The following is a 19,916-nucleotide window of genomic DNA, read 5'->3' on the forward strand; positions in this document are numbered from 1 at the left end:
ACGAGCTATCTCGAGGAGGAAAAAAAAGGTTGGGACGAGGCATGTTATATAAGGAAATGCAGTTGATTTGTAATGTAAAACCTAAGCATTCAACATAGGAACGCAATAGAGTATCTGGTGAAGCTATTACAGTAGCTAATAAATGTATTGCTATTGCATTTGTTTGAAGATTCTCATCTATTAAAGCATCCAAATCTGAGTATCCAACTAGATAAAAAACATCCAATTCTGGGTTTGTTCAATAGCTAAGATTCACATAAACAGGTTGATACATATAACATGATATTAAAACGACATAACAAGCGTATTAAATAACTATTGCCATTAATTTAAAATGTTAATTGTTAAGGTACATTAAATTGACATACGGATGCCATATTATAACCCTAAAAGAAGTTACCACCTAAGTCATACTATGGCATCCAACTGCCATCACCAACCTAGCAAAAAAAGAGTAGTAGTAAATGTAATGGCATAAGCAGTAAATTACATCACCAACCAAATTATTTTGACAAAAAACTAAGTCTCAAACTATTATTCTAAAACCTACTTCCCATTACTCCAACATAGTACTCTTATTTCCCTTTCTTGCCTGCAATTTTCTAATTTTTTTCTGAGCTTACATCTCCAGTTGGTTGCTAGTTACAACCTCTTTTCCCTTCCATGTGAGTACTCTTGGTAAGTAGGGCAGATTTGAAGGATCACCCACACCAGTTGAGCCACTTCTTAAGGGGATAAATCTTATCACAGATGGAAGAGTTGGTTCTTGTCTCACTTGAAGCCTTGTCCTTGTCTCTAAAATAATTTTTGACCTTATAGCAGAGTCTTCTTCATATGCAAATTGTGGAGGTAAAAGTCTCCTACTAGTAACATCTAGGAGAGATGAAATGCTACCAAAAACAGTTGGGGTAGGAATGAACACGAGTGGACTGCTGGAGGCTTGACTATTTTGCGATTATTGGGACCTGATAATGGTATTTCTTCATCAATGTATTCATAATCTACAATACTTTCCCTTTTTATTGTCTGCTTTCCTTTAGATTATGCACTAGATGATTGTCATAAATAAGTAACAAATTGTTAGATAATAGAAAGTCTACTGTTAACGACTAATAAGAGTAACAAATCACCTTTGTACACCCTCTTGCATTATGATTTCGTTCTCCACAGCAACTGCAGTTCATGGTTCTCCTTTTCCTTGAAGCAGACCATTCACCTTGTCTCTTGCTTGCCTCATCTTTTTGCATATTTCTCTTCAGTTTAGGCATGCCAGCTAATTTCACTAAGTATGGTGGTTCCATGGCCTGTGATGAGTCTATTTTCCAGAATTTCTCACCCCCAACAAGCTGCAACTTATGTGAATAAGTCTTTTGAGCAGCTTCTTTGCTATACCACCAATACATTTGCTCCAAAAGGATCATTCCTCTTGTATATCACTGCTTTGATTGTGTGAGGACATGGTATTCCTGAGAGTTGCCATTGCCTACAACTGCATTGCTTCACTTCTATTTTGACAGTATGTTCATCTACTCCTTCTCTAATCTCATAACCAACATCTCCATTAAAGTGAACCATACATATGTGAGCAATCTTCAAGTAATCAGCATACAATTTCATGCTTTGTGGACTGAAGTCATGAGTCCATGACTTCACTTGATCTTCATGTTCTCTCAATAAGGTCATCACCTTAACACTAATGTCTTCCAACATTTTGATTATTGGTTTATACCTTGCATCCAAGATCCATGCATTGAATGACTCTGTGAAATTATTGTCCACTGCCATATTCTTGCACACAATGTCAAAATAAGCTCTACACCATGACTGAGCAGGATAATGTAGCAAATGCCTTACAACATCTTCATCCATATCCCCCATATTCTTTAATTGATCTTGAAAATAATCCTCATAAGTGCTCCATGCACACCACTATAAAAGCTTCTTCATCTCCCTAGATCTCCATCTCTTACACCAGTTAGCCTCAATGTGTCTAACAAAATATCTATGATTAGCTTCAAGAAGTGTTGTTCTCATTGCCTCAATCAGACCCTACAAGTCATGAACCAAACATAAAAGAAAAAGTTTATAAAAGAACAGAAAACAACTGAAATGAAGTATGGAAAAGTAGACATTGAAAAAATAGAAAGTTTACTGAAATAAACAGTTGAAAAGTACCTTTTGCATGTCTGAGATGAAAGTGTATCCTTCTCCATTCTGTAGGTCCAATGACCTTTTTAGCAATCCCAAAAACCAGTCCCAAGTCCTCTTTGTTTCTTTGTCCACTACAGCCCATGCTATAGGATAAAAATGGTTCATTGAGTCTTGACCAACAACAACTAGAAGCTATCCTTTAGCTTTTTCCTTAAGAAATATTCCCTCCAATCCAATGAAATGCCTCAAACAAGCCTTAAAACCCATCTTCCGTGCATTGAAACATATATACATTCTTAAAAATTTCCTATTACCTTCAGCTAGTGCATCTTTTGACAAGTTAATAACAATATCACTACCAGGATTACTGATCTTCAACTCATTGGCATATGCCTCTAGCTTATAATACTCATCTTTAATGCTTCCTTGCAGTTTATTAAGAATCAATGCTTTTTCCCTCTTGCATTTTCCATGACTAACATTCATCTCAAATGCATCTTTCAGGTCAGCCTCATCTCTTTCACTTTATATTTTGGATTATTTTGTAACTTCTTCTTAAAATAATATGCAATAGTACAGTAGTCAACAATACTATTATCATACGCAACATAGAAGTCATGATGTGGGTTTAAGGTATTGATTCTTACCCCTGGACAGTTCCCATCTTTAGAGATTAAACAAACAATGGGCAGCCAATTTGACACTCATACCTAAGCCGTATTTTATCACTTTTTTTAAGAACTATATCTTTCTTATTTGCCATATCATAGAGTTTTATACACTCCCTAGCTTCAGAGATGTCCTTGAAGGTCATACTCTTGTCTAGTTCCTTATAATCAAGGAGCTGATCAATAATGCTCATGTTTCTTTGAGTTGCAATAGTATCTAATTCTTCAGAATCATACTCATCACTATCCTCACCATCAGTTGAGCTACAGTCAGTAGCAACCTCAAAATCAGGTACTACAACCTTATCATATTGAGTAATATTAGGTACTTGGACTGAAATCTCACATTCCTCAACAACAAACTAATTAATAACATTATAATCAGTACCAACCATTTCTAACATGCACCTAATGCCATTATCCCCTTCAACTTCATAGTAGCTACCAGAAGGGGCAGAAACTATAAGCTGTTGAATACCAATAAACCCTAATTTATTGCAAAACTCATCTACAATGTCTTTTTATGAAAGATGGTCAGAGTCGTAACTTGTCCAAGTGTGCAACAGGTTCTTAGCATACTTCATTTGTGGCTCTCTACTCTATTCCCTAGTTGAATATTATGTCCAGATTAACCATTTTGTTGATCTGAAATTAAATAACATAAAGAAAGATTAGATCATAACAAATTATTAAAAAGTTGAGCTAAGAAGACCGACACAAACTAAACTAAATTAACTCATTATTGATCCATGCATTAAACAATACCATATAAGAATAATAAAATAAAGAAAAACAAATAAAAACAATAAAGTTCACTTAACCTAAACCACCATAGCCATAAAATCATCTCCAAACCCTAAATCACCCAAAGAAAATAGAAAAATGGGACCAACACATCAACCAAAATAATGAATGTATAAAAGAAATACAAAATTACTAAAATAATTGGACTACCCCACATTCAGGACCACTAGTGAGTAATATTACCCCATATGCAGTTAAGTCAAAATTTGGCACATAAAGAAAAAGCCAAAAGTTGCATTAGAATAATTAGAAATTGCAGTAAAAACAATATACAAATCAACCCATACACGAATCCCTAACTAAAAATGATAAAATCAGGAAACCCTGAAATCGATATAAAATAAACGCTAACTTAAGACACATTACTACAAAAATTATAGGCTAACAACAGTGAATCCTAAGTTTTGGTGGAATTTTAATACCTTTACACAATAGGAGATACAAGAATCGGCAGATGGATGGAGTAAGAAGAAGAAACGATCTCTTAGATTTAGGTGTAATGAGATAAAAGGGCTGAAAGAATCTATTTAAATGATCTCGTTAAAGGGTTATTGATCGGGTCACACTTGGGTTAAAATCGAGTGTAAAAATTGTTAACCAAACGATAATTAAAAAAAAAAGGGCTGGGTGTCTTAAGATTGAGCCACGTGTCCATTTCGGTTAGGTCCGTTAATGAGAGGGTAATTTTATCTATAACACTAACGGCATGGATAGAAAGGGTTGAATAGTATAATGGGGGGTATAATAACTAATATATAGTAGTACAGGGGCAGGAATAACTGATACGCTCAAATTACACTTTAATTAAATAGTGTAAGACGGTCAATGCCAAATATTATAACCCTACAAGGTTGATGTAACGACCCGACCGGTCGTTTTGAGCTTTTGTATTTTGCTCACCAGTTCTCGAGCATGAGTTGCCCCGTGTGATGCAGACGTATGTAAATCGTTGGTTTTGGTTTTTCAGGATAATCGGAATAAACTTGAAAGAACAGTTCCCAGTTCGGAAGCTTAAAATTTGAAAGGTTTGACCAGTATTTGACTTGTTTGTATATGACCTCGGATCGGAATTTTTATAATTTGGTTAACTCTGTTAGGTGATTTGTGACTTAGGAGCGCGATCGGAATGAGTTTTGGATTTGTAGAGAATATTTAGGCTTGAATTGGCGAAATTGAGATTTCGGCATTTTCCCGGTTGATAGGTGAGATTTTGATATAGAGGTCGGAATGGAATTCTGAGAGCAAGCAGTAGCTTTGTTGTATCATTTGGGATGTGTGTGCAAAATTTCAGGTCATTCGGACGAGATTTGATAGACTTTTTGATCAAAAGCATAATTTAAGAGTTCTTGGAGTTCTGAGGCTTGAATCATATGTTAAATTAGTGATTTGATGTTGTTGTGAGCGTTTCGAAGTTTTGAACAAGTTTGAACGGTATCATGAGATGTGTTGGTACAATTGATTTGAAGTTCCAGGTAGTTTTAGGCCAAAAATCATAGTTGTAGCAGGTCCAGAAGGGTTGCAGGACTCGAAACCCACCTGCGCGGTCCGCACAAAAAGAAGTACGGCCGCGGTAGGTGCTGGGCGGACCGCACAAAATGCTGTACGGCCACGGTGGGGAACGTTTCAGTGGCCCTACTTCGGAAGCTCATATCTTTTGATCTACAAGAAATTTGAGATAATTTAAAAACGAAAGTTGTAGCCCTTCGTGTCTAGTGTCTAGAAAGGTAAAGATATCATAATTTGGACATCTGTAGCGAAGGTTATGGCCAAAATACTAAAGATTATCACTGCAGAGGAAAGCCTGTGCGGCGGCGGTCGTTTTTGTGAGGACTGCACTGGTTTTGTGCAGACCGCGGTCGATTTTGTGCGGTCCGCGGAGGTGCAAATCTGTGGGGTACTCTATAAATACGAGGTTTTGGGTTTTATTTGATATTTTGACCTAGAAAGCTCGAATTTGGGCAATTTTTCGAAGGTTTTTCAAGAAATTCATCGAGGTAAGTGATTCTAACTTAGATTTGGGTAGAATACATGAATCTATCATTGAATTCATCATTTAATTCGTGATTTGGGATGGAATTTGGGAAGAAAAATTGTGGAATCCTCCAAAATTATAAAATGATGATTTGAAGGACCAAATGGTACCGGAATTGGATAATTTTGGTATGGTTAGACTCGTGAGAGTATGAGGATTCTGAAAATGTAAATTTTACTCGATTCCGAGATGTTAGCCCGAGGGTCGGGTTTGACCAATTTTTGGAATTTTGTGGTAATTCGATTGTTTTTGCTTGGGCTTTGTTCCCTTAGCATATTGTGATGTATTTGTTCTGATTTTGGATAGATTCGATGCGCGTGGAGGCTGATTTGATGGGCAAAGGAATCGCGAGTTGAAACCCCGGATTGCACATCGTCGTGCTATATTGAGGTGAGTCACACACTTGATGACGAGCGTAGGTCGTGTACTATTGGGGATTGTGACTTGGTCCGTCCCGATTGATGATTTTACCGTGCATTTGACTGAAACTTATATGTTATCATCATGATTTGGGTTGATTTCCATATTTGGGCTTCGTGCTAACTATTTGAACCCTTCGGGGATTTTTATTACTATTTCCTCACTGTTTTGACTTACTAATTGAACTCAATCATGTTATTTTTCACTGTTTTACTACTCAGCCATTTTTACTCTGTTTTGAGACTTAAATTATATTTTAAATGATGTTTTGGGCTGAGAAATACTATTTTACTAATGCCTGAGGGGCTTGTGAGTATTTTTGATTGAGGAAGGCCGAGGGCCTAGTTGTGAGGAAACATTGATACTAATTTAAGGCCGAGGGCCTGAGATATAGGTGGCTTGTTGATATTGTTTATGACGCCGAGGGCCTTAGATATATACGCCACGAGGTGGCTTGACTGGTATGAGTCCGAGGGCCTAGATTTGATGCCACGAGATGGTTTGATATTGCGCTTGGGCCGTAAGGGGCCCCTCCCGAAGGTTGTACACCCCCAGTGAGCACGGGTACCCATTGTGATGTGAGATATAGCCCGAGGGGTTAATATTCTTCTATGTGATAGCCCGAGGGGCTGGTATTGTTCTATGTGATTGCCCGAGGGGCTGGTACGATTCTATGTGATTGCCCGAGGGGCTGGTATTGTTCTGAGATATTTGCCCGAGGGGCAGAGTTGTTGACATTGAGCCCGAGGGGCGAACCTTTATGTGTTTATCTTTCATATTTACCTGTTAAACTATGATATTTGTGCCTGAGTGGCGGATTTTTGTGCTTATCTGCACTAACTGTTTTGCATTCATTTGCGTACTGTTGAAAAAACCATTTTCAAAGAAGTTTAAACTGAGCTAAGATGTTTAAAGAGATTTTACAGCTTCACTGCTTTCTTATTGGTTTTTGAACTACTTCCATACAACATCTTGATATGCTTTACGTGATTTCTTACCTTCAGTCTTTATTTACATTTGTTACTCACTGAATTGGAGTACTCACTTTACTCCCTGCACCCCTGTGTGTAGATTCATGCATTGTTGGTAGCACTCACGAGTGTTGATATCTCCAGCTTCAGGCGGGCTTCCAGAGATTACGAGGTAGCTTTTAACGTCCCTAGCCCCGTGTCTCTACTCCCTTATCATCTCTATCTCTTTTCAAACATCTGTACTAGCTTATAGAGTTAGCAGACTTGTATTATGAATTATAGATGCTCATGACTAGTGACACCCCGGTTAGGGCTGTGTTGGGTTGTACTTCCATACTTTATTGACATTATCCGCTACTTAGTATTGCTATATCATATTTTAGACTGATTTTGTGATATTTAACTGTTTAAAAAGTGAATTGGGTTTAATTGGCTGGCCTTGTCTTCACGAGAGGTGCCATCACGATCGGGTTCGGGTTTAGGATCGTGACAAGTTGGCATCAAACCTAGGTTACATAGGTCTCACGAGTCATGAGCAGGTATAGCAGAGTCTCGCAGATCGGTACAGAGACGTTTGTATTTATCCTTGAGAGGCTGCAGAACCTTTAGGAAAACTTCACATTCTTGAATTATTATCGTGCGTTCTTGATTTAGCTTGAAATGTAACTCTTTGAATTCCTTCCACGCGTTCGTATGCGTGCATGAGCGCTCAGTATCATATGTGCCTCGATGGCTTGTGATTCCCTAATCGAGGGTCGAGATGTGATCTCTGTGCATTGATGTTGGGCAAGTCTGGAGGACTTGAGGCCGGATCTTTGCTTATAGCTTGAGCACCGAGGTGTTGATTGTGTGAGCAAGTATTTTTGAACATATATGTTCGGTATTGTCCCTATTAGTGGAAGTGACGGCTGGATAACTATGTGATGAGTATGTTGGTACTGCGAGATGTATCCACATGATTTGGAAGCGACGAGAAGGTCTGCTAGAGGATAGAAAAACTATTAGGTGCTTTGATTCCATCTTGATTCGAGGTATAGCTCCGAGTTATTGGAGTGTGAAGGATCTTTTCATGTTTCTCAGTTGTGAGTGAAGTAAATTTCATGTTGCGGTATGAGTTCAGACTCAGGAAGACTAAGTGACTGCGTACAGTTTATGACGGTGGAAGGTATACATAAATGTTAGTTAGAGGTAAAACACGTGGGTTGTCTCCTGCGAAATGTTCTGAGGTTGTACGATCCTTATGTGTCTGTTAGAAGATCTCATTTGCGAGTGAAGGATATGTGTTGCAATTTAAATTGGGTCACTTAGAGAGTGGGTGTAACTGTTGCGAGAGTGGAATGCGAGATTTGCAGAAGAGTTAAAATTCTAGATGATATGTGTTTTCACAAGCTTATAAAAGATTTGAGTTTAATCTCACTACGGTATCATGTCATCAATAGAGTATAATCGTTATGAGTTATTGAGTGTGTGTTGATCTATGGCTTTGAGCCAAGTGGGGGAGTCTGCTATTGATTAAGCGATTGCATGGTTATGTGCTATGTTGGTTCCGGTTTGAGACGTTCGGGTGAATCAGTTATGGCCTACGGAGGTTGAGATCGAGGATGGCTAGGGTAAAGGAAAATTTTGACGAAGGTTATATTATGCTTCATAGGTGTGTGGGAATCACGGGATGCCTTGAGTTATTGTTGGCAAGAATGCTCGGTGCATAGAGCAGGAAGTTGCTTGGTTGTATTGGGATGAGGATACATTCTGCGGTGTCAAAGTGCCAATGAGGCACGGGTTATTCGGTTCATTTGATCAGACTAATTGTAGTTTGAATAGAGTGAATGACTCGTGGGAATGGTTCTAATGTGTTTAGGATTTTTCATGTAACAATGAGGTATTTTAAAGTTGTATATGTGGTTAGAGACTGAGTTTTCATTTGGGGGATGTAAAGACTTGTGGTGTTCTATATTAATTATGGGGTTCTATGTATTAGTGTCGGGAAGGTAAATGTAACGGATTTAGATTCGTAGGAAGTTCTTCGGAGTAAAGTATTTGAATGCGGTGCTTTTGGGAGTAGTTAAGGGAGTACTCAGCGGCTTATGAGCCTTAGACAACGTGGTTTTATGCTTGGGTCTCGTGTGGTAAGTCTGGGTTGAGGAGTTGTAGTGCTATAGCAAGAAGGAATGCCAAGTTGAAAATAAATCAGAAGGAAACTCGGATATATGGGACAACTTGGTAGTAAGCCGGATCGGTATGGTAAGGTTCCTTGGGTGTGTACGGGGTAATGAGTTCCTACAGATATTTTGCAGCAATGCTCTTGGGTTTTGGTGGCATGTGTAGCTCGGTTGAGTTAGAAGGAATCAGTCCTGATGAGTTAGTGTTGTGCAAATGGAATGGGGAAGTTCTTGGCTAGTGGAATGCATAGTTGCTTGCGGTTCGGAAAGGATATGAAGTTCTCATGGTTATCCTAGAATGGTATGGGTTATGCCGCATGTTGTAAATGATTGAGAATTGCATGTGTGAGGTTTCGTTTCAGATCTGAAAGGAAGGTCATAAAATTCTTAGGCAGCACAGGTAGTTTCAGATGATTAGAGGAATTATCTTCAGATGATTAAGGAAATGGTATTGCTAATTGGAGTGATTTGACGAGGGTATATGTTTCAGAAAAGGCAATGAGATTAAGTTGATGGTACTTCGGTAATATTGCGGCACTTTCTTGTTAGATCGACTGCTGATATTCGAGTTTGCTTGATGGCACAAGGGAATTTTAGAGTATCTTTCGTGGAATGATTGGGTATTTGAGGTGTGGTATGCATTCAGATGGCGGAATTGGGATCAGGTGTGTTTATTCATGTGCCATATGGATTTGGAGACGGGAAGTTCTCATATTTAGGCTATATTGTAGTTGTGAGTCGTGGGTATCAGCACTGTTTAGAGATTATCGGGGTTTGGAGACCCGAGTGGATCTTTTGTTACTTGGTATGTTAGATTTTGGATGTGATATTGAGTTCAGATTGGTTGTCTCCATGTTGTGTCGTTTTGGAATATTACGATAAGGCGGCGCTGTTGGCTATGCCGGAGATACCACGGATTAAGTGGCAAGATTCAACGGATTATGTCCTAGTGGAGTGGTTTTATATTTTGAAGACCCAACGGACGACTGGGAAGAATTGTCTTTCTTATGTGGGCTTTCATGATAGATGTTAGTGCAGAGGCTTCTACCACTGATTCAGTTTCGGTGGTGAGGGACTTTTCGGATGTGTTTCTTGTGGCCGGGCATGCCGCCGGGCAAGGTTGTTGATTTCGGTATTGATTTGATGTCGGGCACCGTGTATCGTATGGCACCGACAGAGTTATAGGGGTAGAAGGAACAACTTCAGGACTTCCTTGATAAGGAGTTCGTTGGCAGGACAATATGGATGCGTGTTCTAACTTGAGTCAGTTTGGTTGGCTCCGAACTGTATTATTGAGAGATGTGTTGATTCGTCTGTTATTGAGTTTATTAGTAATCTGGGGAGACCTATGATTTACCTTTCTGTGTTGCGAGGTGTTATGATTTGTTGGTTATAGGTACATATGGTGCGGTTCTATTGGGGTTTCATAGTGGAAGTCAAGCGGGAAGAGTGATTGGGTATTGCTCGGTGAATGACATATCGGTTATGTCCTATCGGGTGTGTGTGGTGTGTGTTAATTGTTTTACTGTAGGTGTAATGATTGCTTTGGTTCCAGACATCAAATTGTGCATGGTTGTCGATTTCGAGCATAGTGATTTAAAGTGGTTCATGTAGAGTGTTGGATAGGATCGCACATCGTAGCGAAGTTATGTGGAGGTATGACCTTGCGGGTTAGATTCGTGTGTTCTATTTCTATGATGTGAGACGGGTTCTCAGCCTTGCGTTGTGGTGGTACCAGTGAGCTGGAGGTACATATCTTTCATTTGAGTCGTTTTCATGATTGGAGGTATGTTCAGACTATTGCTTATTGGTGCACGTATTATGCAAGATGTGGATTAGGCCTGTACTGATGTGTCATGTCACCAGAGTAGTGTGTTGGATTAAAAGAGATCATTGGGATCATTAATGAATACGAACGGGTTCGATTTCAGCATATTGGAAGGATAATATCGAGCTTCGGCTTAGAAATTTGCTATGGTATTTGCCAAAGGAGAAGTGGCTTCTTGAATGGTTGATTTGGGAAATGGTTATGGCTTACCGCGCGTTTTAGTGATCATTGACAGTATATGAAAGTGTTGGGGTGAGGCTTTAGTTGATAAGAGTTTTCTATCGGTATTCGGGTATTGTGTGCAACTGCTGTAATTAAAAGTTATCACTACGAGTGTTTGAGTTATGTGATATATCAAGTGATTGCACCTGAGATTGCAAGTATGGGTGATTACAGCTTGTTCGAGCTTATTCTGAAAATAGATGTGAGATTCTGATCTTGTGAATAATTACAGGAGTGGAAATGTGGTTCTAAGGTTTATGGGTTGGGTTGGATTGTGAAATTTTAGTTGCATTGTGTTATCGAACCTATATAAGACAGGGTGACGTGGGATCACCCCCGGGTATATGCATGGTAAGGTTATTCAACGTTTGGTTGGCATTTGGAATAACTCTGGGCACGTTCGAGGACGAATATATATTTAAATGGGGGAGGATGTAACGACCTGACCGGTCGTTTTGAGCTTTTGCATTTCGCTCGCCAGTTCTCGGGTATGACTTGCCCCGTGTGATGCAATATGACTTATGTAAATCATTGGTTTTGATTTTCAGGATAATCAGAATAAACTAGGAAGGACAATTCCCAGTTCGAAAGCTTGAAATTTGAAAGGTTTGACCAGTATTTGACTTGTTTGTATATGACCTCGGATTGGAATTTTTATGATTTGGTTAGCTCCGTTAGGTGATTTTTAACTTAGGAGCGCGATCAGAATGGGTTTTGGAGTTGTAGAGAAGATTTAGGCTTGAATTGGCGAAATTGAGATTTCGGCATTTTCCCGGTTGATAGGTGAGATTTTGATATAGAGGTCGGAATGGTATTCCGAGAGCATGCAGTAGCATCGTTATATCATTTGGGATGTGTGTGCAAAATTTCAGGTCATTCGGACGAGATTTGATAGACTTTTTGATCGAAAGCATAATTTAAGAGTTCTTGGAGTTCTCAGGCTTGAATCATATGTTAAATTGGTGATTTGATGTTGTTGTGAGCATTTCGAAGTTTTGAACAAGTCTGAATGGTATCATGAGATGTGTTGGTACAATTAATTTGAAGTTCCGAGTAGTTTTAGGCCAAAAATCATAGTTGTAGCAGGTCCAGAAGGGTTGCAGGCCTCGAAACCCACCCGCGCGGTCCGCACAAAAAGAAGTGCGGCCGCAGTATGTGCTGTGCGGACCGCACAAAATGAAGTGCGGACGCGGTAGGTGCTGTGCGGACCGCACAAAATGCTGTGCGGCCGCGGTGGAGAACGTTTCACTGATCCAACTTCGGAAGCTCATATCTTTTGATCTACATGGAATTGTGAGATGATTCAAAAACAAAAGTTGTAGCCCTTCGTGTCTAGTTTTCAGAAAGGTAAAAATATCATAATTTGGACATCTCTAGCGAAATTTATGGCCAAAACACTAAAGCTTATCACTGTAGAGAAAAGCCTATGCGGCCGCGGTAGTTTTTGTGCGGACCGCGGAGGTGCAAATCTATGGGGTACTCTATAAATACGAGATTTTGGGTTTATTTGATATTTTGACCTAGAGAGCTCGAATTTTGGCGAATTTTCGAAGGTTTTTCAAGAAATTCATCGGGGTAAGTGATTCTAACTCAGATTTGGCTAGAATACATGAATCTATCATTGAATTCATCATTTAATTCGTGATTTGTGATGGAATTTGGGAAGCAAAAGTGTGGAATCCTCAAAAAATATAAAATGATGATTTGAAGAACCAAATGGTACCGGAATTGGATAATTTTGGTATGGTTAGACTCGTGAGGGTATGGGGATTATGAAAATATAAATTTTACCCGATTCCGAGATGTGAGCCCGGGGGTCGAGTTTAACCAATTTCTGGAATTTTGTGGTAATTCGATTGTTTTCGCTTGAGCTTTGTTCCCTTAGCATATTGTGACGTATTCGTTCTGATTTTGGATAAATTCGACACGTGTGGAGGCCGATTTGATGGGCAAAGGCGTCGCGAGTTAGAGATTTAGCCGGTTCGAGGTGAGTAATGATTATAAATGATGCTCTGAGGGTTTAAATCCCCGGATTGCACATCGTCGTGCTATATTGAGGTAAAACACACGCTTGATGACGAGCGTGGGGTCGTGTACTATTGGGGATTGTGACTTGGTCCGTCCCGATTGATGATTTTACTGCGCATTTGACTGAAACTTATATGTTATCATCATGATTTGGGCTGATTGCCATATTTGGGCTTCGTGCCAACTATTTGAACCCTTCGTGGATTTTTATTACTATTTTCTCTCTGTTTTGACTTACTAATTGAACTCAGTCATGTTATTTTCCACTATTTTACTACTCAACCATTTTTACTCCGTTTTGAGACTTAAATGATATTTTAAATGATGTTTTAGGCTGAGAAATACTGTTTTACTAATGCCCGAGGGGCTTGTGAGTATTTTTGACTGAGTAAGGCCGAGGGCCTAGTTGTGAGGAAACACTGATACTGATTTAAGGCCGAGGGCCTGCGATATAAGTGGCTTGTTGATATTGTTTATGAGGCCGAGGGCCTGAGATATATACGCCACAAGGTGGCTTGACTGATATGAGGCCGATGGCCTAGATTTGATGCCACGAGATGACTTGATATTGTGCTTAGGCCGTAAGGGGCCCCTCCTGGAGTCTGTATACTCCCACTGAGTGCTGGTACACATTGTGATGTGAGATATAGCCCGAGGGGCTGATATTGTTCTATGTGATAGCCCGAGGGGCTGGTATTGTTCTGTGTGATTGCCCGAGGGGTTGATACTGTTCTATGTTATTGCCCGATGGGCTGATATTGTTCTGAGATATTTGCCCAATGGGCAGAGTTGTTGACATTAAGCTTGAGGGGCGAACCTTTATGTGTTTATCTTTCATATTTACCTGTCATTTACCTGTTAAACTATGATATTTGTGCCCGAGTGGCGGATTTCTGTGCTTATCTGCACTAACTGTTTTGCATTCATTTGCCTACTGTTGAAAAAGCCATTTTCAAAGAAGTTTAAACTGAGCTAAGATGTTTAAAGAGATTTTACAGCTTCACTACTTTCTTACTGGTTTTTGAACTGCTTCCATACAACATCTTGATATGCTTTACGTGATTTCTTGCCTTCAGTCTTTATTTACATTTGTTACTCACTGAATTGAAGTACTCACTTTACTCCCTGCACCCTTGTGTGTAGATTCAAGTGTTGTTGGTACCACTCCCGAGTGCTGATACCTCCAGCTTCAGGCGGGCTTCCGGAGATTACGAGGTAGCTTTTGACGTCCCTAGCCCCGTGTGTCTACTCCCTTATCATCTCTATCTCTTTTCAAACATCTGTACTAGCTTATAGAGTTAGCAGACTTGTATTATGAATTATAGATGCTCATAACTAGTGACACCCCGGTTAGGGCTGTGTTGGGTTGTACTTCCATACTTTATTAACATTATCCGCTACTTAGTATTACTATATCATATTTTAGACTGATTTTGTGATATTTAACTGTTTAAAAAGTGAATTGGGTTTAATTGGCTGGCCTTGTCTTCACGAGAGGTGCTATCACGATCGGGTTCGGGTTTAGGGTCGTGACAAGTTGGCATCAAAGCCTAGGTTACATAGGTCTCATGAGTCATGAGCAGGTATAGTAGAGTCTCGCGGATCGATAAAGAGACGTTTGTATTTATCCTTGAGAGGCTGCAGAACCTTTAGGAAAACTTCACATTCTTGAATTCTTATCGTGCGTTCTTGATTTAGCTTGAAATGTAACTCTTTGAGTTCCTTCCACGCGTTCGTATACGCGCATGAGCGCTCAGTATCAGATGTGCCTCGATGTCTTGTGATTCCCTAATTGAGGGTCGAGATGTGATCTTTGTGCATTGATGTTGGGCAAGTCTGGAGGACTTGAGGCCGGATCTTTGCCTATAGCTTGAGCACCGAGGTGCTGATTGTGTGAGCAAGTATTTTTGAACATACATGTTCGGTATTGTCCCTATTAGTGGAAGTGACGGCTGGATAACTATGTGATGAGTATGTTGGTACTGTGAGATGTATCCACATGATTTGGAAGCGACGAGAAGGTCTGCTAGAGGATAGAAGAACTATTAGGTGCTTTGATTCCATCTTGATTCGAGGTATAGCTCCGAGTTATTGGAGTGTGAAGGATCTTTTCATGTTTCTCAGTTGTGAGTGAAGTAAATTTCATGTTGCGGTATGAGTTCAGACTCAGTAAGACTAAGTGACTGCGTACAGTTTATGACGGTGGAAGGTATACAGAAATGTTAGTTAGAGGTAAAGCACATGGGTTGTCTCCTGCGAAATGTTCTGAGGTTGTCTGTTAGAAGATCTCATTTGCGAGTGAAAAATATGTGTTGCAATTTAAATTGGGTCACTTAGAGAGTGGGTGTAACTGTTGCGAGAGTGGAATGCGAGATTTGCAGAAGAGTTAAAATTCTAGATGATATGTGTTTTCACAAGCTTATAAAAGATTTGAGTTTAATCTCACTACGGTATCATGTCATCAATAGAGTATAATCGTTATGAGTTATTGAGTGTGTGTTGATCTATGGCTTCGAGCCAAGTGGAGGATGTCACACCCCATTTTTACACACCCGAGGGGTATATGAGGAGTTTTTCCAATTTAAGTGACATTATTCGAAATGAGATTATTTTATTTATTTTCAGAGTCGCCACTTAGGATCATTTTATGGTGTCCCAAGTCACCAGTTTAAAATCCCGAGTCGAGGAAGGTTTACTTTCCTTTTGAAGTCTGCAAACCAGATATTCTGAATAAAGAATTCTGTTAACCCGAGGGAAGGTGTTAGGCACCCCCGGATTACGTGGTTCTAGAACGGTCGCTTAGCAATTTATACTTGGCTTAAATTATTTAACTACTCATTTTTAAGACCTATGTGCGATTATATTTTTACCGCTTTTAAATTACTTGAATTATTCGTAATCAAAGAATTGAGTTACGCGTACGTATACTCTTTTATTTTGGCGCATTAAAAATCATGTCACGTGAACGTGTCTACAATTAATTAACGCTTTATTAATTATTAAAGAAAATTTTGATCGAAGTTGCACGAACGCATACCTCGATTTAAATTTTTTAGAACGGAATTCGTAATTATGTTACGCGAACGTATACATAATCAAAATAATATATTAAATCGCCTTTTCATTGTTGTCGTTAGGACCAATTCAATCCTAATACAAAATATTATTCTAAAATAAGGAAAGAATTGCCTAAATTTTCGGGTAATCAAAAGTTGTGCACACGGAATGAAGTATGTTATATTATACCACGAAAAGGACATGTAACAAACAAACAAAAAAGAAACACGGCTCTAATATGATTCAACAATTGTACCATATCATAAAATGGTTAGGCACTAAGAAAATAAGGCATTATTCGGTGTTTTAACTAAAATAAAATGATATAAATGTTAGTACTATAAATTTGCTTTCTTCTTTTTTATTCTAAAAAAAAAATCAAAACTAAAAACAGAGACCCACTTTCAAAAGTAGGAGCAATCAATGAATAAAAATAAATAAAAAAAATACTTTGTACTGATCTGCAAATCATATTATAAATATTATAAGGTGAAATGAAAGCATTATGTGTATAGGACCACAACAACACCTCACATGGAGTATAATAGCCAAAAGCAAAAGCAAAAGGTTCTATTGTTTTAGTCGCTTTTAATATTTTGGAAAAAATTCAAAATTATTTAAAATACATCGTAAGCCACGATACATAAATGCACCCGCGGTTCGCAACATATTTTATCTAACGTTGTTGAGATTTGGATTTGGGTCACATAAATGCACACCCGAGTTTAGGAAGGTAAATTATTAATATAACGCGCCTAAAACCACTACGCACTTTCAACTTTGCGAGGGCCATGAAAAATTCGCTAAATGACGCGCCTCAATTTCTAAGGATAAAAATATTAATTAAGCGAGGGCCACAGATTATGATTGAAAATTATATTCTATGTACTAAATAATAAAAAAAAATCTATGATTGTAGCTTCTTAAACGTTCCATCCACAAGTAACATATATTTTTCAAAATTTTCTCATTTATATCCTTGTAAAGCTAAAAATCATTAGTATTATTATTATCCAATCATCATTCAATATTTATGCTTTCATAAAGCAAAAACCAAAACCAGTAACGAAAACACTTTCCATGCAAATCCAATTTTATAAATTGTTGTAAGACAATATCCATTTTTTGCCTACTTTTAGTTCGTTTCCAATGTATACTATCATAACAAAAGACCAACTGAAAAACATTACTTAACAACCATTTAGCAATATCAAACTTTACACAAAATGTCTCCCATGATTATGCACCCAATGTCATGCCCTCAGAATATGAAGCTAGAATAACTAATGGTCTAACTGTTCGATGAGTTCTTGCCTTTTAACAATGAAGTCTTCACTGCTCACATAAACAACACACAAACTATATAAAAATAATTAAAAAAAAAATTCTCCAAATAAGATAAACTAACAGGATATAACGCTAATTAACAGTAATTCAAACTCAACAAATTAAACCTACATGAACTTATATTAGAGCCAACAACTTATAGCATCCAACAAAATAAATGACTAATGAAGCATGATATAACTTGTTAAATCAATTCGCTTGCAAATATGCCGAACTAGTCACGAACATGAAAACATGAGAAGGGAAGAAAGTGATTGAAACAGACCTTTTAATAGTTGAAATATAATCTTCAATACATAAGGGGTAACGAACTGCTAAGCCCTCGCACAAACAGACCACGACTGAGACCCAAACAGAGAAGCTCGACGCCGACCCCGAACTCAGCTCTCAGAGCTGCTGTGTTTTTGCTATTTATTTTTAGCTGGATATGGTAGAAGATAAGAGGATTTCATGGTGGCATTTGGGAGGGAAAAAAATGGCTGAAGAAGGAGTAGCTGCTTTAGGCTTACAGATCCAAACAGAGATGTGAGGAAAAGGTCCCCTTGTGATGGTAATGGCACCCAGATTTTTTTAAATGTATTTGTTGTGTGTTTGTGAAGCTTTGTATGAGTGAGTCTAGGTGTAAATGAAATAAAGAAAGTGCTATCTAATCAAGATTGAATAAGAGTCGAAAGAAGATGATGGGAGGGGATCGGCACTATTTTTTGTCATTCTTCAGAGAGCGTCGTTGCTCTTTTTTTGGAAGGGAATGGGTCTCAAATCTGATATCCTCCTCTCTTTCCAAATGTAAGTGGATTATATATATAATGTGTGCAGATGGATTTTGATTATGTTGGAAAAGAAGATTTTTGTGGGCTCATGCATTGAAAAAGTGTCAAACAAAAATTGGTGGGTGTCATTTTTAAATCGTAAGTGTGCACTATAATGTGAAAGAATGGAGTGTGTGTTTGAGGGCATTGAATTGAATGGGGTGTGAGTGTGAAGACATTGAATTGAATGGAGTGTGCAAGTGGTGAGATAATGAATGGGGGTGGTCAAATATTAGAGTGAATTTGCAAGAATGTGTATTGTGTATGCTTTTTCTTAAAAATAAATAAATAACGTGAGGTTCCAAAAGTTTGTTAAAGAAAAAGAACATAAATAAAAAAAAACTAACGGGTCCTTTGTTTCTTGAACTTGGTAGGAGTTTGAAATATCAAAATATAACTAGTTAATTAAATTAAAAGAAAATAACACATAAACTTTGCACAGTAACGAAAAGCTTTTGAGAAAATCAAAAATACTACGTATTAACCACTTATACTACGTACATCTTAATTTAAACCCATGTGACATTTTCTTTTGTCTATTTTTTTTAATTTTATCAAAGTTAAGATAAACTAAAATTAACTAATAATGGAAAGTATTTTTTTTAATTATTATTTCTAAGAGAAAATAAAGTAAAAGAGTCAAAATGAGTTGAAATAGCTATATTATGCCTAAATTAAATATTTACATGCTAAAATATAAAAATATTGGGGAGGGTCAAAAATCACATGTCTATAGCTGCCCCTCTTTGACTGGAAACGCGAAGAGTTTTCAGACAAAGAATGACTAGACAGGTTTTTTGACCCGACCTTTATTTGGAGGGACTAAAACTAAGAGAAAAGGGGAATGTGACCGAGCCCTGGTATCTGAGCTACCTACATATCCTTGGCTATAAAGGAATCAGGTCACGTGTAGTTCAGAGGTGAATGAGGTGATGGAGTACCGAGGTGGAGAGCCGATTGAGGTGTCGTAGAGGTTCCGGTCCGCGGTTCCTGTTATTACATCAAAAATCAAATGATAAAGACTAACTAAGCCTTTTCAACTACGAGTTACAAGATTCCTATCTATAAGTCTTCAGAAGCTTGATCTTGAGTCTTGAATGGTTCTTCATGCATACTTTAGATTTGAACCTTGACGCTTGTTACCTGCATGTGCTAGCTCATTCTTCTTTAGCTTTTTGGATCAAGACCGGACATGTAGTGTTTGTGACTTCCACCATGTCTTAAGCAGTTCACATCTTCCATCAACTTCTGCATTTGGATTAACTTCTTGCCCTTCTCCTTTTTTCTTTATTGTGACTAACTTCTGTTGATCACCTCTAACTGTTGACTCACATTTTTGCCGCGAGCTCCTTTTGTTGCTGACTTGAATTGTAATCTGAGATGCTTTTCCTTTCTCCAGGTGGATGCCTGATTGCTGAAC

General features: G+C 38.3%; 1 long non-coding RNA gene across 1 annotated transcript; it reads right to left on the minus strand.

The window, feature by feature from the left end:
• Nucleotides 1–305: 305 nt before the first annotated feature.
• Nucleotides 306–18,460, minus strand: LOC107789401 (uncharacterized). Its single transcript, XR_001648835.2, has 4 exons — nucleotides 17,953–18,460; nucleotides 2,176–3,464; nucleotides 1,131–2,049; nucleotides 306–965 (listed from the first exon to the last, which is right to left on the minus strand). It is a non-coding gene; the product is annotated as an uncharacterized LOC107789401 (long non-coding RNA).
• Between the last annotated feature and the right edge of the window lie 1,456 nt (nucleotides 18,461–19,916).

Source organism: Nicotiana tabacum, chromosome 3 (genome assembly GCF_000715075.1).
Source record: "Nicotiana tabacum cultivar K326 chromosome 3, ASM71507v2, whole genome shotgun sequence".
In the NCBI taxonomy this organism is placed as follows: Eukaryota; Viridiplantae; Streptophyta; class Magnoliopsida; order Solanales; family Solanaceae; genus Nicotiana; species Nicotiana tabacum.